This window comes from Anser anser, assembly GCF_964211835.1.
Source record: "Anser anser genome assembly, chromosome: 1".
Lineage (NCBI taxonomy): Eukaryota > Metazoa > Chordata > Aves > Anseriformes > Anatidae > Anser > Anser anser.
This window is the reverse complement of record NC_139720.1, coordinates 182,570,070-182,588,735: the sequence shown is the minus strand read 5'-3', so window position 1 is coordinate 182,588,735 and position 18,666 is coordinate 182,570,070.

The following is an 18,666-nucleotide window of genomic DNA, read 5'->3' as shown; positions in this document are numbered from 1 at the left end:
TGTGCCTCTGTGTAATCTGAGGGTTGCGCTCTGATTTGCAAACATGCATGATGGCAAATCATTAGCAAGATGAGGAAGAGCTTTATTCTGAGATTTTTGCTTTTATTTATTTTGTGTGTGTCCAGCTCTGGTGTTTTGGGTGGGACGTATTGTCTTTGATGACATTTCCATGTGCAGAAGTGTAAAAATGACCAAGTTTGCTTTCATTATAATTAGAAAAAATATTAGAGCTTAAACAAAATCTGAAATTCTAAATGAAGTCAGTGTCACCATTGCTGTTTTTTTTTTCTTTTTTTTTTCCTCATTATTTTAAATATGTCAGACCAAGTGTTAACAAAGCAAGTTTTACTTTGTTTAGCCGCCTCTTTCCAAACCCGTTGTTGACTGCTAACCCTATTCCTCAAACCTTCTCTCCTTTTCTCCTAAATCACTTAAAGTTTAAGCAGCAAAAGTGACAGACTCCACTAAGAATCCTTCCCCAGCCATCCTCCAGTGCAGGGGGCTTATGTGTCTGTTGTGCAATATCAGGGTACCCATGGATTAGACAGCCCAAGTACTGTAGATAATGTGACTGTACTGCAGAAAACAACCTGTTTTCACTGGCCACATAAAATTCACTCTGTTGCAGTCTGCTATTAACAATTATAATTGATGAGACTAATTTCTATTCATGCTTCAAAGAGTCTTAGGAGTGAGGGAGGGCAAGATAGCAGGAAGGGTTGGGAGGCACAGCTACAAAAACACTCAGAAACCTCCCGGGAGGAGAGGCTTGGTGGATTTTGCAACTGACTTTTCTGAGCCCTTGGTCATTACTTTAGAAGGAAACTCAGAAAGGGGCTTTTCCAGTTCAACAGCTCCTTTGAAAAAGATAAACATGACTTTCAGCTCTCATTTTAGTTCCCAAAGAATATAAAAAGAAGAGCCTGTGGGTTAACAAGGGAAAAGAAGACAGAAGACAGATGACTCCCCTGCCACCAAGGCAAGTATGAGACTGAAGGAAAAAACTGGAAACCACTGAAATACGTTATCCCTATATACTTGTCCCTGAAGAACATAATGCCATTTTAGTGGATTATTTTATTTTATTTTAGCTTTCTAAAGTCATGAAATTAAGGATCTAATTAGCCTCATAAACTCATCTGCAAGTGGCTATTGGTCCACAAGGATTTGGTGGAGCTTCTAGGGACATGTAAGTGACCTAACAGGAAAAGCTCTGCTCTAGAAAAATGAATGTTAATGAACCATGAGCAGGATGAAGAGTATTGCCCAGGCAGGTATACATAAGCTTTCCTGTTCTACTTTATTTTCTCCTACTACAAGGAGTATTTCTCTTCTCTTTGGTGGAAGAATATGTGCAGACATTTCTCTAAAATATTTTTGTTCTACTTTCATCACCTTCATTACTGAAATTGTAAGTAAATGAGGTAGAGAGTGACTTTAGCACTGAGTTGGTAATTCTCTGGGAGCACAGAGCATTTGTCTAAAACTATAGTGAGAAAGCTATGGTGCAGACCAACACTTTTCAACATGTGCCTTTCTGTTTAATGACTAAATCCTAATGTGCATCCAATGCAAATCTAACCTCTCTTTCTTACATCAATATTGAATCATTGGACTATATAAGCCAAAAATCTCCTGAGTTTGCATACATGAATTAAAGAAAGGGTTTGATTACTTCACTTTTCTTTGCTATCTCTGATACTGAAGGGAAACCACCAGGTGAACTACTTCTCATCACAGTTTTTTTAAGGGTTAAGGAATATCTACTTCAATTAAATATTCATTATTCAGTAAAAGGAAGTAAGATGAAGAAAAAAAGTTCTGCTTTGTAGCACTGCACCAGCTGGTACATAAGGTAAGAAACACTATGGCAATTAAATAAATCACCTATTATTAAACTCTACCTATATTTGGGTGTGAGGGGGGTCAAAAAAAGCAGAACTCAATTCATTCAGATTATCAGTATTTGCCTGCGATTTAGGTTATCTATATGCACTTACACTTAAAGAGTACAGAGATTGCAATACTGTGGCCACAACGGTTTCTAAATACAAGAAGAAAAAATTTTAAAGAGATGCAATACTTTATATTTCACTAGCTGTTATAACAGAAGGAGCTGGTTGGAAAGGACAGTCTCTCAGGTACAGATGCTTTTATTCAAGCAAGATGTGAAAAAATTATACGCCCAAAAGTCTTTCTGGTTTTCACAGCTAGTATTGATCGGCATAAGATATTAGCACACCTTGCCAAGCAAGGAACAAAAGAAGAACCAGCAGCATTTCTGGAAGGCATGCAGGCATACAAATAGTTTGGGTCATTTCCTTCAGGAAAAGTTGGTGCCTCAGCAAGGAAACTGGTGAAACATGATCTTTAAATCATGCCAGTTAAAAATGCTGGGATCAAACTTTCTAATCAAGGTGAGAAGGTTAGAATGAGAATCAAAGAGAGGCCAGAAATGGTTTTGAGGAGGTAGAGATCCTATCGGCCTCCACTATGCTCTTGCAAGCTTTCCTGTTTGATGGATATCTGACATTCCACAAGAGCCAAAGGCACATAGTGCCTTGAGGCCTTTGCAGGACAACCCAAGTTCATTTTTTCTCAGCAAGGCTGGAAGAGCAGGGGTTCCTCTTGTGGGAACAAGAAGCCCGCAGAGGGGACAGGTAGCAAAAGTTAATGGGAAATGGATAAGTTCAGGTGAGGCTGTAGTTCAGGAGAGCCAAAGGAGATGAACTGTAGAGCAATTGTAATGAAAAGATGAGTACAAATAACTGGATACTTGGAAAGCTGTAGAAAAAACAAGCTCTAAGCCTTGCTTTTTTTTTTTTTTTTTTTGGTCATTTCTGTCATCTGGTAGTTGAGGGTGCTCAAATCAACAGAGACCTATGACCAGCTGTTACATGTCTTTGAAACTCAGCAGAGAAAATTCTGACTAAACCTCAATTGGTACAACTGTATTTTCTGTGGCTGGTGAGCACATAAATAAAATAATTATAAGGCCACAAAAATAGTGAAATACAAACCTCGGAATTGTTCCTTCATAAATGTCTAACCTTTGGAGAAAGGAGCAACGTTTAAGGAATACTTGGGGAAAAAGCCCTAGAAAATGAACTCCTACAGTATGTTAATCTCTCCAATCTCTCCCACAGGTACAGCCATTTAGATACAGGTCTATTGATTGTCATCGCCAAAACTGTGGGTGGGAAAAGGGACTGCGAGGTACTTACAGAAACAGTGCTCTTATCCTTGCAGTTATGACTTCATTAGGTTTGTTCAGCATGTAAGTCATTGCAAGTTGGTCTTTTGCAGTGCTGGTATTTACTGTACAAACACTGTTCAAGCATGCCAACCCCATGGTCTTGCAGAGATGTTTTCCTAAATGCTCACCTCTGCTCTCTGGGCTTACACATGTTTTGCTGCTTTGCACTCATACTGTGGAAGTACTGTGGAAGTACATGCTATACCCGAACCGCTGCTACCTCTGGATGGTCTCTAAGCACATGCTCAGGACCCAGCTCTGGTACCTCAATACCACTTTCCTTCACTCCCTGCTGCTGGCTGCTCATGTCCTGAGATATCCACATCTTATTTCCCCATGGTCTGTCTCTGTGAAGTTCCCAAACTCAAAGCTTTTTAGCAGTTCCTGACAGTTTCCTCTCCCTCATCACTGGTGCTGTCACTGCCTTGCCCCAGGGTATGTGTTGCTCTTATTCACAAATTTTGACTTGGTGCCTAAGCAAAATAAAGAGTTGCTCTCCCTTCTTTGCAGAGGAATAGCAGATAGGTAAAGAAAAGCAGAAGCTGAGGGGAGTGAGATAAGGATTGCACAACTAAAGCAAAACATGCAGACCTGTGAGCAGCAAAACAAATTAAAACTGAGCTTATTGAGGATTTACATTTTGAAGAAAGTACTCCTGTGTAGATGCTCTGGTTTCTAATCAGAGCTGAACTCACACAGAAGTTTCCTTCTGAAATCCTTAAAAGTATAGCTTCACTTATCTGCCTATTTCCATGAAATATGGTGAAATTTAATCACAGAATCACAGAATGATTGAGGTTGGAAGGGACCTCCAGAGATCATCCAGTCCAACCCACCTGCTCAAGCAGGGTCACCTAGAGCATTAATAACCTCAGGAGCTTGACTTCTCTTTCCCATGTGTCTGAAATTAGCCAATTCCTTCAAAAAATATTGCCCAGAAGAAGACAGATGTAGGTTGAGCATGATATTATACAAGCCATTCTTTCCTAGGAAATCAAGCTAAAAATAAATTGCTCTTTGCTCTACTTGGATATTTTCCTATATGGAATCTGGCCCTTAATGTTTCAAAGTTCTTCTGCCCAAAGGCAAGGGTGTGCAACGCAACATTGAATTTTTTTGCAAGCTTGACAACACTTTTGTATCTTTGTGTGTGCCCCGTGTGTATGTATGCATGTGTGTGTCTGTCCTACAAGAGGCAGAACTCATGGGGGAATACACCACCGTTCTGAGCACCTTCTCTACATCACAAATCTGCACCACTGCTGTCACCTACTCTCTTTGTTTTGCCCATGGAAAACACACCTCTGCCACAAGTGTGAAGACTGAACACTGACTTTTACCACATTTGATATGGAATTTGTAGGACTTATCTGATCTTTATAGTGCCCCACATGGGTTTGTGCCCGTATCTTTCCTGATTCAGAACTGGGCTGGTGACATAGAAATGGAGGAACTAGCATATATTTATTTCTGCATATTGGTAGCAATTTTCTTTGAGTGGTAAGCTTCTGATAGTAAAGAGCCCCACACCATCCTCTTTGTCAGGCATCAGCCTATAAAGTGGCATGCCAGAAGGCTTGGCTGGAGTACAGTTTGTTTCATAAATCTCTGGGAGCTAAAATATTATAAGGGTATTTTTGACAAATTCTTTGTTCTGAGAACTGGCTGAGATTTTATTCCAAGAATTCCAAAAGTTTATTCCAGGAATAAATGTCTCAATCAGATCCAGCAACAAGATGCTGGCTTCTTCCGTTAGGGACTGTCATTATACAGGGTAGAGAAAACTAGTAAGATTCTCATGTCTGCCCTAATGCATTGTTTGTGTTTCAACAACAGGATCCTGGTTCCTGTATTCTCAGAAGTGGTTATCTTTTGGGACACCTCTTTTGCCTTTAAGCACACAAATAGGAATCTCCACTGAAGTTTAATGAATATTTGGAGTAAAGCTTAACCTGTTTATTATGTTTCAGTGAGGCTCCCATTCCCTACTGGCATGGTGGTGCATACTGTATATGCAGTAGTATGTATAATCTAGACTATGATTTTGCTGATATATATATTAGGCCAACATGTGGCAAGAAGAATTGGTGAGAGACAGTGAGCATGACTAATGAGATGTAATTAGTCCACTGAGTAATACAGTCTCAGAAAGTTGCTGGCAAGAGACAAAATTAGTGGGAGAGGGAGAATACATGGACAGGGCGTGGGGGAAAAGGAAGTGAGATGAATCCTTTAATGTGTTTCCCTTCATTCTTCATCTGGGAAATACCCCATTCCCACACCCACATAGGTATGTAATCCAGGAATAAATAAACCATGTTTGCTAGCAACATGTACAGAGAGACTGTTGTGGTTTTGTTTCAGCACATATCAAAAATTAGTATTTCTAAGATGGCACAGTACAAACCTGGCATTATACAAAATGATTACTAACATCAGTCAAACACATTCACATGTCATAGGAAATCACAGTGGAAGTATCTGCAATTCAGGCAACTGCTGGGGAGCACAGTGGTACCTGTGCTCAATTCATATCATCCAATTCAGGTAGCATTCCAGCATTGCTTCAAAGAGCTCTGTGCAAATGACATGCCATTAACAACCCAAATTCTCTCTCAGAAGTGCAAGTAGAGTTCAGAGCAGTGGAAACAAGACCCAAGTAGCAGTATAAAGCTGCTGTGGTCTGTCTACAAAGGTATTGCAGCAGAGTCAATAGAATTTTTTTTTTTTGGCAGATATAAAACATAGGGCTTGAAACACTGGCCAACAAAGTTGAATTGGAAAGGCCAAAATTTCAAAGGTAAAGCCAAAAGAATTTTAGGTCTTTCTTTAATTCATATAAATTTAGGTAACTAAAGTGCGGTGTTTAGGTTCAGGCTGATCTGTAACATGATTTAGTTGCCTAAATACATTTAAATGCCATATCCTACCTGATCTCCTGAAGCTGCCTGTAGAGAACATGGATGATCAGTAGCATGGTTCTACCAACCCTGTGCAAATACATTTCATCCCAGCCCTCCAGTCCCTCTAGTCAATGAAGGTAGTAAGACATTTCCCATGTGGGAGAAATCCTATAGCAGAAGAGGTCTCTGAGGCATGAGTCGGGTGTGCAGAAACAAGTATCCGGTGTCATTTGAGATGACCCAGAGTAATCTCACATCCTCACAGGGCTGACAGATATGACATGAGGCCTGTGTTATCCTGGAGTAGCGACTGGATGCCCAAGGGTACCCTAGGAAATAGCATGCAGCAGGCTCCTGTGTCTGCACAACTGAATTGTGCCCAGAGAGGAAAGGAATGAGCTGCTGCCAGCAGACACCCCTACTCTCAGATGCTGGAGAAGGGGACTAAATGACTTTCTTAGGTCAGTTTTGGATGTCGTAGTCAGGTGAGATGAAACCCTGTGCATATGGCAATGCAGAGTTCAAGGGCAGTAGTGTGAGTGCCAGAAACTTCACGTAGCACATGTACAACCATGTCACACTACGTGCTCAGCACTGCAACTGCCTCTAGCCTTCAAGTTCCTTCATTTAGCACAAGGTACTGTTCTTACCATAGCCAGAGAAGGCACCTCACCTAATGAGTTAGACACAAGGGATGACACTCTTGCTTTCAGTTCCATACGCAAACACGGAAACAACACATAAAGATCAAAGCGTAAAGAAGGGGAGAAATGGGTTGGAAAAGATCAAGTCATTTCACTAATGAGTCCATTCCTACTTTAATGGCATTAAGTGTTCTGAGGACTCAATTGTCAGGATCAGAATTGGAGTTGAGGGACTGCGTGTGACAGAGATGCTGGCAGCAAGGCAGTGAAATTACAGTTGGACTCATTTAGTCTCTGAAGCCTTTTCCTTTCCCATCAGAGCATCCCATCAGCCAAGCTGTGGGGGACAACTTCACACACAAATAAGAGATAGTAATGAGTCATATAGGTCCTGCAATGCTCAGGAGTGTACTCACTAATTACTAATTACTAATTGCTAATTACTAATTACTAATTTTTGTATTCATTCTGTTTGCATTAATCTACTGTCATATTACTCTGGGCTGTTATCTCACCCCGAGCTAAGCAAAATCAGCCCTACTGGTCTCCACTTGAAGGGAAGCCACTGAGAGCTGACCGATCCAGTACAATCATCATCTCTAATCCAGAAGCCGAACCAATGCCCTAACGTGACACAGCCCAGCCAAAACTCCTCTCTGTGGTGTCTATGGACCATCTTTGGGAATTTGACATCTTTTAATACCTGTCAATTAATACCCACAGTACACACTCATTACTCTTAAAATGAGGGCATTAGTGCAGACCTGAGTGCCATTCAGGAGTGAGATCCCAGCTTTGTACAACACAAGACCACTTCTTTGTTCTGACCATGCATTTTGGAGAGAGTTGAGGACGGGGGGATCAGTATCTGGCCTGATAGAAAAAAATGCTAGCAACTCAAATTTTCCATATCACCATCAGAATCAAACTGAAAAAGGGAATATATGAAGTGCAAGGAGCCTTAGTAAAAAGAAAATGCATGCTGCCCTCTGAACCTGGATTGTATTGGCTGGTGTGTTGGACATCAGGAGAACACTGGCTGCTGGAGGTGAGTTTGTTCAGATGAAGCAGGAAGTTCCCATCCTGAGTGTTTGGTGTCATCTTCACTCCTCAGAGGCTGTCTATCAATGTCAACTCCACTGCTCTAGGTGAATTTTCATCACAGCACTGACACTCTGCCCAGTGTCAAGTCATTCTGCAGTTTGAAGTGGAAGTAGTAATTGCATTCATTCCTAGCCTAAGTGGCTTTTTTGTATTTCAGTGTGCTACTCGTCCCTTTAGCACTCTCATTCAGAAATGGAGATGAGGTTCCCCCATTTGCCTCTGTATGCCTACAGATCATCAAGGCTCCTTTGGGGCAAAGATCCTGCTGAAAGCCACTATGTTTTCATTATTTCTTTATATATTGACCATGCCAAGCTATCCACTGTGCCCTAATGCATACCATGATGCTGCATGGTATGTCCCCGTGATGGTACCTGTCAGAAACCTCTAGTTCACAGCTGTCATATGGAATATGCCATCTGCTTAGAGAGCCGAGCACTGAGCTGTACAAGAGCAAAGAAAAGGACAAGCAACAGTCAGTGAGCTCTGGGAGGGAAAACTGAGCTTGAAAGAATTTGTCTTCCTTTACATATGTATGACAGAATGAAAAAAAAAAGAAAAAGCTGCAGGTCATTCCTTTATGCCTTAAAGTATTTCGTGTGTGCCTGCATCCATCTCTCAGTTTGTTTACTATTCCTATTTGTTTACCTTTTCTGGTCTGATCCAACCACAGAAATACTGCAATTTGCCCCTTTGGGAACAGGAATAAACCAGTGGTACTGAAAAAACATCTCAGAGAGAAGCTCCCCACTGTTACTAGCTGAAACAGAGTAAATTCTAGGAAGAGAAATTCTAGGAGAAAGGAACCATAAAATGCAGATTTCTTATGGCTTTGGATGTGAAATGGCCCTGGGAGGTGCTCAGCAGACATGGTAGCTCATAACATCAGGGCCACTTTTTGTGAAAATCTACAATTAGCAAACTGTATTAGCACCAGCACAGCACTTGTGCAGTGCAGGATTCATATAATGTGTTGCGTATTGCTTGCTCCAAGTGCTTCAGATTCCTTGTACATGCTTGAAAGGAGGGAATTGAAAGAGGCTTTTGCATGCACGTGAAGATTTTTTATTTATTTATTTTAGGAAACAGGATAAGGTTGGAAATGTTTTCTCATTTCTGTCACAAATTGACATGTAAAAAAAGTCAAAAAAAAAGAGTTCATGACATTAATTTTCAGATATGTTTGGCTTCATAATTATTACTTATACCATTGCAATTAGCTGAACTTCTGAAAAAAAAATAAGTCTTCCGGATTTTTTCCCTTTATATGTTAAAAGTATCAAAATCTGACATTGGATCTATGTAAAATCTTCTTTCAAAAGGTGAAATGCATAGATATTAACCTTCTTTCCTAAACAATATTGCTTTTACCAGCACAGAATTTTCTAACAAAAATTTGCCATTGAAAATCTTTCTAAGCAGCCTTTCAATGAACTTTTAAAGGTATAGCAAGTCCATACAGAAAAGAGGTCTCCACTTTAACCAAATGAGGCACAGCATCTGGCATGGAAGATTCTCAAAGTATAGTTCACCTTAGGGGGAAAGTGGACAGATGCAGAGATATATTTGATTGTGTAAAGACATCTGTTATGCAAACCAATATTGCAAAGTTAGCTCTATATTTGTTAAGGGATAAGACAAAAATTAAGCTGAAATGAAGGTTAAGGAACAATTTAAGACAGCAGACTTCATTAAAGGGAAGATAATGGACTTTCCATCTAAAAAGTTGATGAAACACGGATCTGATCAAAACAAAAATGCAAACACATCAACATACAGAACTTGGGAGAAATATTAGGTGAATCATGAAATGAGTATTACTGATCCATGATGAGGTGATACATCTTGTCGACACTATAATATTTGGCTAAAGTTTTATGGACTAGGTCATGCAGATGGAGGAGAAAGTGCTACATGAAAATTTTGATAGAGTCTCAGATAAATATGTAGATTTTAATAGCTATAAATCTGAATTTGTAGTAAAAATCTACTGTTATATCAACCTACAGAAAAAGGAAAAGGCTGAAGTTGGGTAGATCCATATAGAAAACATATGCTTGAGATGCAAGATAACTAGACTTATTTATATAGCTTATTTACCCTTGCCTTTAATAAGAGGAAACATGACAGGAGGCTTAATAGGAATGAATATTCAAAAGGAAAATTACAAAAAGATGAAAAAAATCTAACTTCAGGGTGCTGAAATTTACGGAGCAGATTGACCCTCAACCAAGAAATACTAGCATGTGAAATCAGAAGTCCCACAGCAAAGCTTTTCCAAATGAACCTATTCATCCATGGCTAGTGCATTAGCATTTGAAATTAGCAAGGAAACTCACATTTTGAGAAGAGAAAAAATGATCTATGTGGTAACATGACCATTCTCCTTGTGTCCAGTGTATGCAAGATACTGGAACAAAATTCAAGAAAAAGACTACCTAACAAAATATAGATAACAGAAAATGTGATAAAATGCAACCTGAATTTATAGCAATAACATCTGATAGATAATTTTTATTTATTTATTTATTTATTTTGTGATATGTTGGTCTATATTTAGATGAAAGAATGTGATAAACAAAGTACCTGGCCTTCTGCTAAGCCTTACACACATTCTAAGAGCAAATTATTAATGCTTAAGGCATGGAGAAGGGGAATTATTATTATTAGTTTCAGGGAAAGTTCTGGCTCCAGGGAAGGGACAATAGCTAACACTGATGGAGGAAGAAACCAGCAAAGGGCAGGTGCTGAGTGGAAGGTGTCTAGGACTAGCCTTTATGTCGGTTGTTCATAACACCAAAGCGCACACAAAAAAATAACCAAAATAAACAAACAAAAACAAACAAAAAACCACACACAAGAAAAAAGCAGACATACAAAAACACAAGGCCAACCAACCAACCAAAAAAAAAACACTAATAAAAATGGTTAATGAGACAAATTTGGGAGATAATATTAATAGAGAGGAAGGTTAGAATACCATATAGGAAGAATTTGGTAATCTTGAGCAATGAAGCAATAAAAATCAGATTAAATTTAATAGCCTGAAGTGCCAGGGCAAACACACAGAGACTAATAAAAAGATTTGCTGTACGCTGGGGGCTGAACCGTGATAATGTGAGGCAAGGAGAAAGCCCAGGCTGGAAATAATCATTCACAGTATGGCCATGAGTCATCAACATGATTCAGCTACACAAAGGTTGATGCAATTGTAGGGTGTATCAGCAATGAAATTTCCAGCAGACGGTGACAGATGAGAATTATACATCAAAGAGGATTATACCTGGAGTATGACACAAATCCAGTCACTTATACTCTCTATGGTCACTCACTATAAATACTGATGGGAAAAGAAGATAGAAAGACCATGTTGATCAAAGAAGAAAGAGGTAAAAATGCGACACGGAAATTCAGGCTGCAGATGAGTAAGATTCAATGATGATAAGATGTTGAAAAGCCTTGCAAAAGGTCTGTGCCTGCTGCCCATGGCAAAAAAATAAAATAAAATAAATAAACAAACAAATAAATAAATAAATAAGGACTACAAGGTGCTAAACCCACAGATACAGAGAAGAAATTTTTGCCAGAGTAAGATTTGCGGTGCTTTGCTTGAAGGTGGAGAGGATCTGGAATTTGAAGCTCTCATTCTCATCTCAGATACACTCCTGTAAGCATCCTCAGGGAGGGAACACTAGCCATTCATTCAGTCTTTATCTCAGCTAGGCATAATGGGATCAAGAATCACAGCTCAAATAGGCTTTGTCACATATGAGTGAGTTTTTTATTTTTCAGTGAGCGTCTCACTCCAAGAAAGCCAAGTATCTCCCTTTGTACTTACGCTTTGTGAGCAGAAGGTGTCAGGAAGGAAATGGGAAATACCAGAAGAGGCCAATAAACTCTTCCCCTCTTCCATACAGAGTGTCCATGTAAAACATGCACAGCACTGCAGTGCACACCAGCTGAGGAATAAACACTCCTCTATATGATCTGGTTCAACCTAAAGAAATATTCTTCCATCAGCCAGAGGCAGGGACAAAAGGGTTTAGGGCTATCAGAGAAGCTTGTCTTGGCTCAAGGAAGGTTTGTGCTCCCAGACTTTTCCTATTGGTGCCGTGACCCTCTTCCTAGGTTCTCAGCAGAAAGTTTGACAAGAATATTTGCCATTAAATTGCCAATAATTAATTTTATGCTGGGTTTCCCGGACTCATTATTACTAATTTTACTATTGCAAGGCGCATTTTGTGGCTGATGAGTGACAATTCTTGTCACAAGGCGCAGATCTTTGATTAATTCTTTCTGCTCTAGATTCATTTGTGTGACAATCATTTGTGACAAAGATTAATCCTTCAGAAAATTACTGTGACAGTCTTTTCTCCACAGAGACAAGCCATCACACTTTTGCTGCTTTACTCTGACCTTGTTTTGTGACTTTGGGAAAGTTATTGTTTCCTTAAGACTCATTTTACCCATCTACAAAATCTATATAAGAGTCATCTGCACAAAGTATTTACTGCATAGCTGAGACATGGGAACCTAATAAACTGTGAAACTGTTGATAGGAAAAAAGTTGACTGGAAAACAATCTGGGACTTTCAATAAAAAGAGGTGACAGCCATAACCTCACAAATATTACAGTGAAGAGCCAGCAAAAACATATAAAAAAAGCATGTATTTTTCTGAAAGTTTTTTGTTTGCTTTTTGAAAAACTGAGGGTGTTTTCATAAGCAGTTTCACAATTTTTGATGGAATTGGTATCCAAAATTTCATAAAAACATTTTCTGAAGTGATCAAAACTCCATCTCTAGCAAGTAAATAATATTATTAACACTGAACAAAGTTAATCTTTTTTTTTTTTTATTTTTTTTGGGCAGGACTCTAATGCTGACCATGCAAACAACACTTTGCAAAAATATTAAGCTTAAAAAAATCTTTTTTACTGAAATTTTTTTGGCAACCTCTCATGAATATCTTCTACATGGTGACTTTTGAAGCACGAAAACTGTCTTCTCTGCATGAAAAATTCATAATTTAAAGACAGGGTTATTCTTAGAAAGCCACAGATAGAGTGTGAGCAGCAACTTTTTTTGGAGAAGGCAACTTTTTCTGTTAACAGACTCCTGCACTTTCCTTCATTTTTCGTATTAGAATAAAAACATAACATGGAGCTACCACTCCTGTGCAAGCCTTTGGTGTCTAAGGGGTTACCAACCCAACTGCCTGCCACAAGAGTCAGCTCTGCAATCCACTACAAAAAACAACAAAGTGTATGGGATTCTTCTTGAAAAATAACCCCACTGGTGTTGCACATCCCTCGGGTACAAGGTTCAGCCACATTTTCTTTCAGGAGTAAGCTCAGTAGGAAGAAGCGTGCTGCTTCCCACTCCCTTGCAGGAGCTTTAGGATCCTAGAATCATAGAACATTTTGGGTCGGAATGGACCTTTAAAGATCACCTTTGGATGATTTTCAAATGTCACCATTGGATGATTGCGGCCTCACCTTGAGTATGTTGTGCAGTTCTGGGCCCCAGGGCTTCTGTTGCTGTCAGTTTTAAGCTGATATTGGTCCTGCTTATTGGTGGCCACAACTTTAGTCCTAAGGAGCTCAGCTCTCCCAGGCCCTGGGGAGGGAGCAGAAGGTCCTGATCCAAACCAGCAGCAAAGCACCTGAGTGCAAGTGTCTGACTGTGAACACATATCTCAGAACTTCAGAGAATCTCTCCTGAAACCTTTCATCGAGAGGAGAGAAATCTTTGACATGAGACTCTTTTCTGGGTTTATGGAGTTATGGGTAAGTGCTCCTTCTCTACCGACACTTGTTAGCACTGAATTCCTGCAGGTCTTTACTGATATGAGGGTGTTACTCCACTGCAACATAGGTTCATAAAGCCAGACAGGCACAGCAGCGAATCACGCTTGGAATAGCTACAAAACACACCAGCAGTTTTGCGTTAGCTGATTGTGCAGACTCTTCCTGAATTATACACACTCGCACAGCTAATGGGCCTGCAATGAAGTCAGAAAATCAAACCTGATTGCAGGGCATGCAAATCATGCAAATAATGAAAAATCATGTGATTTGTATGATAGAGCTGACACACAGACACACAAATGTTTTTGAGAAACCAGAGGCTACGATCAGATGGAAGTAATTTATATATTTGGGCTGAAAGTTAATGAGCCTGGTACAAAGTGTGAGCAAGGAAACATGGTAGGAAATTAAAATCTTTCAAGAATCATTAAGTGTAGAGAGCTGGGTTTTCTAAAATTTGTTTACACTAAACCTAATTTTCCAATGTAAACCTTTCGCAATCACTCTTTATCTATAACTTTGAGCAGTGACATAGTGAGGTAACACTGTGACGTAACAAAAGCAACCTAAATGAAATTTTTTCTTACACAATATTGTCTTAATCTTTATTTCAATTCAAAAAGGACAAGCAATAAATCTCATGCATCTGAACTTCTGCAAAGCACTGGATACAGTAGTGAAATTAGAGGTTGCAGATTAATGCAAGCATTGACAGGAAAAAGCTACGTGGGACACAGTGAGAGGGATACTCTAAGAGGAGCTTCTGCCTAGATGGGGTTACTGATGGAGCTCCTCAAGCAGCAGTCAAAAACAGCAGTGATCAGAGTGCAGTGCCCAGCTGTTCAAAGACAACTCCAAAGCCAAGCTGGATCAAGTGAGATGTCTCGAGGAAAACAGAGGGAAATATCACTTCCATGATTTAAGGCAACAGTGACACCTCTCTTGAATCTTATATATAACCAGATCATCCCTGCTTCAGACAACAAAAGCAGAGTAGATGCAGGAAATAGTCCACATAAAGACTCTTAGGTTTGGGACAGTGTTAAAAGTACTTTACAATTAAAGCATCTATATCACTGTACCCATACAGGCAGGCTTTGTATGAGATATAGTACAGATGGGGCGTGGGCTGGACTTTGGCTTTGGTCAGAGCCACGTGCCCCCAACATGCATTGTATCACATCTTGCGTCAGGGTCCATAGCTGACATCAGGTACATAGGTCAATGGGCTCCTTCCTAGAAGATGGTGAACTTACTTGCCACAAAGCGCTATAGATTTTGTGTGTAGCTCAGCTTCATACAAAGGCTTTTTTCCTTGATGAAGAAGAATGCATAAATGTACAGAGAGAGCTGAAACTGGCTCTACCTTCTAGTCTACCAATAAATCTTAGAGGATCTTTAGTGACCAGAAAAAAGGTATTTGACTTAACCATCACCTAGAAAACTGTCGGAGCAGAAACCATGCCTTTGTCATGCCATGCAGTCCTTTTCGCAGCCTGCCCGCGTTCATTTTACAGCTGTTAAGATGTCCTTGTGTAGTTGTCAGTGATTATACAGAGAAATAATCCCAGTACTGTTAAAGTCATCCAGTACTAAACTATCATTTAAAAATCAATAACTGTGGCTATCCTAAAAATACAGGATGAGGAGCACACCACCTAGGCCAGGCAGAAGTTGCACTGCGCTGTTTTCCCCTTGCTCTTGCCCTGTGTCTGGGTGTACAGTTTCCTCGGCTGCTCTGCTCTCCACTGCCATTCTGAGGATTTCCAAAGATACTGTGTTTTTCAAAAACACAGAAGAAATATGATATTTGCTACCTTGTCATCAAAGTTGAATAATAATTCTATATTACCGATTAGCCCTGCTAATATCCTTTTGAAGAAGGTCCACCTTAGGTGACAGTACCTCCAGTAGGTTTCAGGTTTGCCACAGTGGCAAACACAGCTCCATCGTGGCAGTCCTTATGACAGCTTTAAGGATGCCCTTGAGCCAGCAATTGAGACAATTTGGTCTCCAAAGCTGTTCAGCTATGGTTGATTCCTGCCGGCAGTGTTTAGAGCTTATCTGTGCCTGGCAGACCTTGGTCAGGAAATTCACCAGCATCGTGCCCCAAATTCCTGGTTTCTGGTTTCTGGCCCTCTGACTTCTTTCTGTTCTCTAGCACCCCCAAATGAAGATGAGCCCGAGGGAAAAGGCACAGTCTGCTGGGCAGGATGGCTCTGCTTCAGAGAGAGTAAGGCAAAGCAGGATTGCTCATGGTGCCTTTCAAATCCTCCTCATGATGCATTTCCCTGTCTCCTCCACTGGATGCGTTGATACTCTGGGGGTCTGGGTGCTTTAAATAAGACCATGGAAATGTTCTGGCAGATAAAAATATTAAAAAGAAAAAGACTTCCCCCTGCCAGCTGCTATTTTAACCCCATCTCATTCTGTTGATCTGTTTTACGGCACAGCCCTCACACACTAATGCTGTGTAGGGGTTGGGGTTGGACCTACATCAAATAAATTTGCTAGTGAGCAAATGTTAATGTAGCTGTACTTTGAAGTTGTCTAAGTGATTAACATAATTAAGATAAATTCAGAGCAGTAGTTCCCTACCTGCAAAGAGCTCAACTTCTTTCTTTCCTCCTCTTTTTAATCCTAAGAAAAGACATACTATGCAGAAAAGCTGGTATCTCTTTTCCCAATTTTACTGCTTAGTCTAAAAAAAAGATTCTCCTGCTCAGTGGAAAAGTGACAGAGTTGTGAATATATTCCAGGAATCCTAGTCTTTAGAAAATCTCTAATCTTGTTTCAGACCTTTCTACTCACATTACTCTACCGACTTTGTAAGAGATTACTGTAACACGATTCTGTGAGGGATCTTATGGAAGGAAAGGTGACTCTGCAATAAAAAAGTCTCTAAACAAGTCATTTTTATCCAATCCCTCTCACAGGTTTCATTCATAACCTTTCCTCTGACCCGAACACAAGTACCAAGACACCTGTGCCCAAGCTGGCTTAGAAGCACAGACTCATACAATGTCCCAGGTAGGGAAGGGACCCACAAGGATCATCGAGTCCAGCTCCTGGCTCCACACAGGACCACACAAAATCAAACCATACGTCTGAGAGTGTTGTCCAATTCTTCTGTCTGACAGACTTGGTGCCGTGATCACTGCCCTTGGGAGCCTGTTCCAGTGCCTGACCACCATCTCGGTGAGGAAACTTTTCCTGACATCCAGTCTTGGCCCACTTGTATGCAACGTGGACATCAGCAGCTGTGGCCTCATCATATCTCTTGGATTTTGGACTTGCCTTTTGGATGTTGTTCAGGGTCTTTAGCCTGCTGATTTTGACTCATCCCTTGTAAATGTTAGGCAAAATTCCTGAATTTCACAACTCTTATTTTCCTTGCCTGATAAGCTCCAGTCCTGTTCTTCATCCTCTTGACATCTTTATCTCAGTTTGTTCTTCCTTTCTGTCCTGGTTCCAGTTAGGACAGCGTTAATTTTCCTCCTAGTAGCTGGTAGGGTGCTATGTTTTGGATCAGGATGAGAAGAGCGCTGATAACACACTGATGTTTTAATTGTTGCAGAGCAGTGTTTACACCAGGCCAAGGACTTTTCGGCTTCTCGCTCTGTCCTGCCAGCGAGCAGGCTAGGGGTGCAGCAGGACCTGGGAGGGGACAGACCCAGGACAGCTGACCCAAACTGGCCAAAGGGGTATTCCATACCATCTGACGTCACGCTAAACAATATATAGGGGTGGCGGGCCGGGGTGGGGGGCCGGCTGCTCGGGGATAGGCTGGGCATCGGTCAGCGGGTGGTGAGCAATTGCATTGTGCATCACTTGTTTCGTACACATTATTATTATTAATACTATTATCATTATCACTATTATTATTATTGTTATTATTATATTCCTGTCTTAATAAACTGTCTTTATCTCAACTCACAGGCTTCACTTTCCCGTTTCTCTTCCCCATCCCAGAGAGGGAGGGGGAGGGTGAGCGAACGGCTGTGTGGTGTTTAGCTGCCAGCCGGGTTAAACCACAACACTTTCCATTGGAATGAAATCCTGACAGGGAGGCCTGTGGCAATTAACACACAGATCTCCTTTTATCTCTTGTTTTGCTGCTTCCACTGGTGTTTTGTCACGTATTTTTCTGTTTTTATTTTATTCATATCAATCTTCATATGTCTATTATAAATTCCTGCAATGCCAGTGGAGCTTCTCCGAACTCGGGCAATTAGAACTAGTATCCCATCATGGTCCTTCCAGGAATGTTAAATTTATATGGTGAGAAAGGGGCAGAAAGCCTCTTTTTTTTTTTTTTTTTTGTTCAAGACTTTAAAAAAAAGGAAAAAAAGAACATGAGCAAAATACAAAGAAGAACCCCCTGGTTTCAATTTCACCTGTTGTTGTTTGATTTTGATGTGGGTACAGCCGTTCATATAATTTGCCTTTGGCTAGCACAGACCTCTACTGTAGTCACTTGTAAATGAATGCTGTGAATGCTGCACCCACAATTTCTGTATGGATCAGAAACTGATCCTTGTAGGTCAGCCACATGCAGCCCTGCTCTGCTCTTCTTCTAGCGGAGGATGGTCACTGCTGATGTATTTCTCCTGTGCTCAACGATTCTGCGTGATGTGCGACAGGAACCTCAAACAGCTCTTAATCTCTGACAAAGATGCTTTCTCCTAACAGCAGGCTCATCAGCAAACAACAAAATGTCATTGACAAAATGATTATAGTAGGATGGCAGAATGGATCTCCATAGTAACAAGTAAGTGGGGCTAATGCCACCCTTTGCAGCATCCCAGGAAGCCACCCAAAGTTTATTTTACATTCTCAGAGCAGAATGCACAGAGTACCTCAGGAGCTGCTTGGCCCTGGGAGGTGGAGAACCAGAAAATGCCTCTCGTGGCTCCTTACTACCTGCCCAAAATGGGTAGTCAGATATTG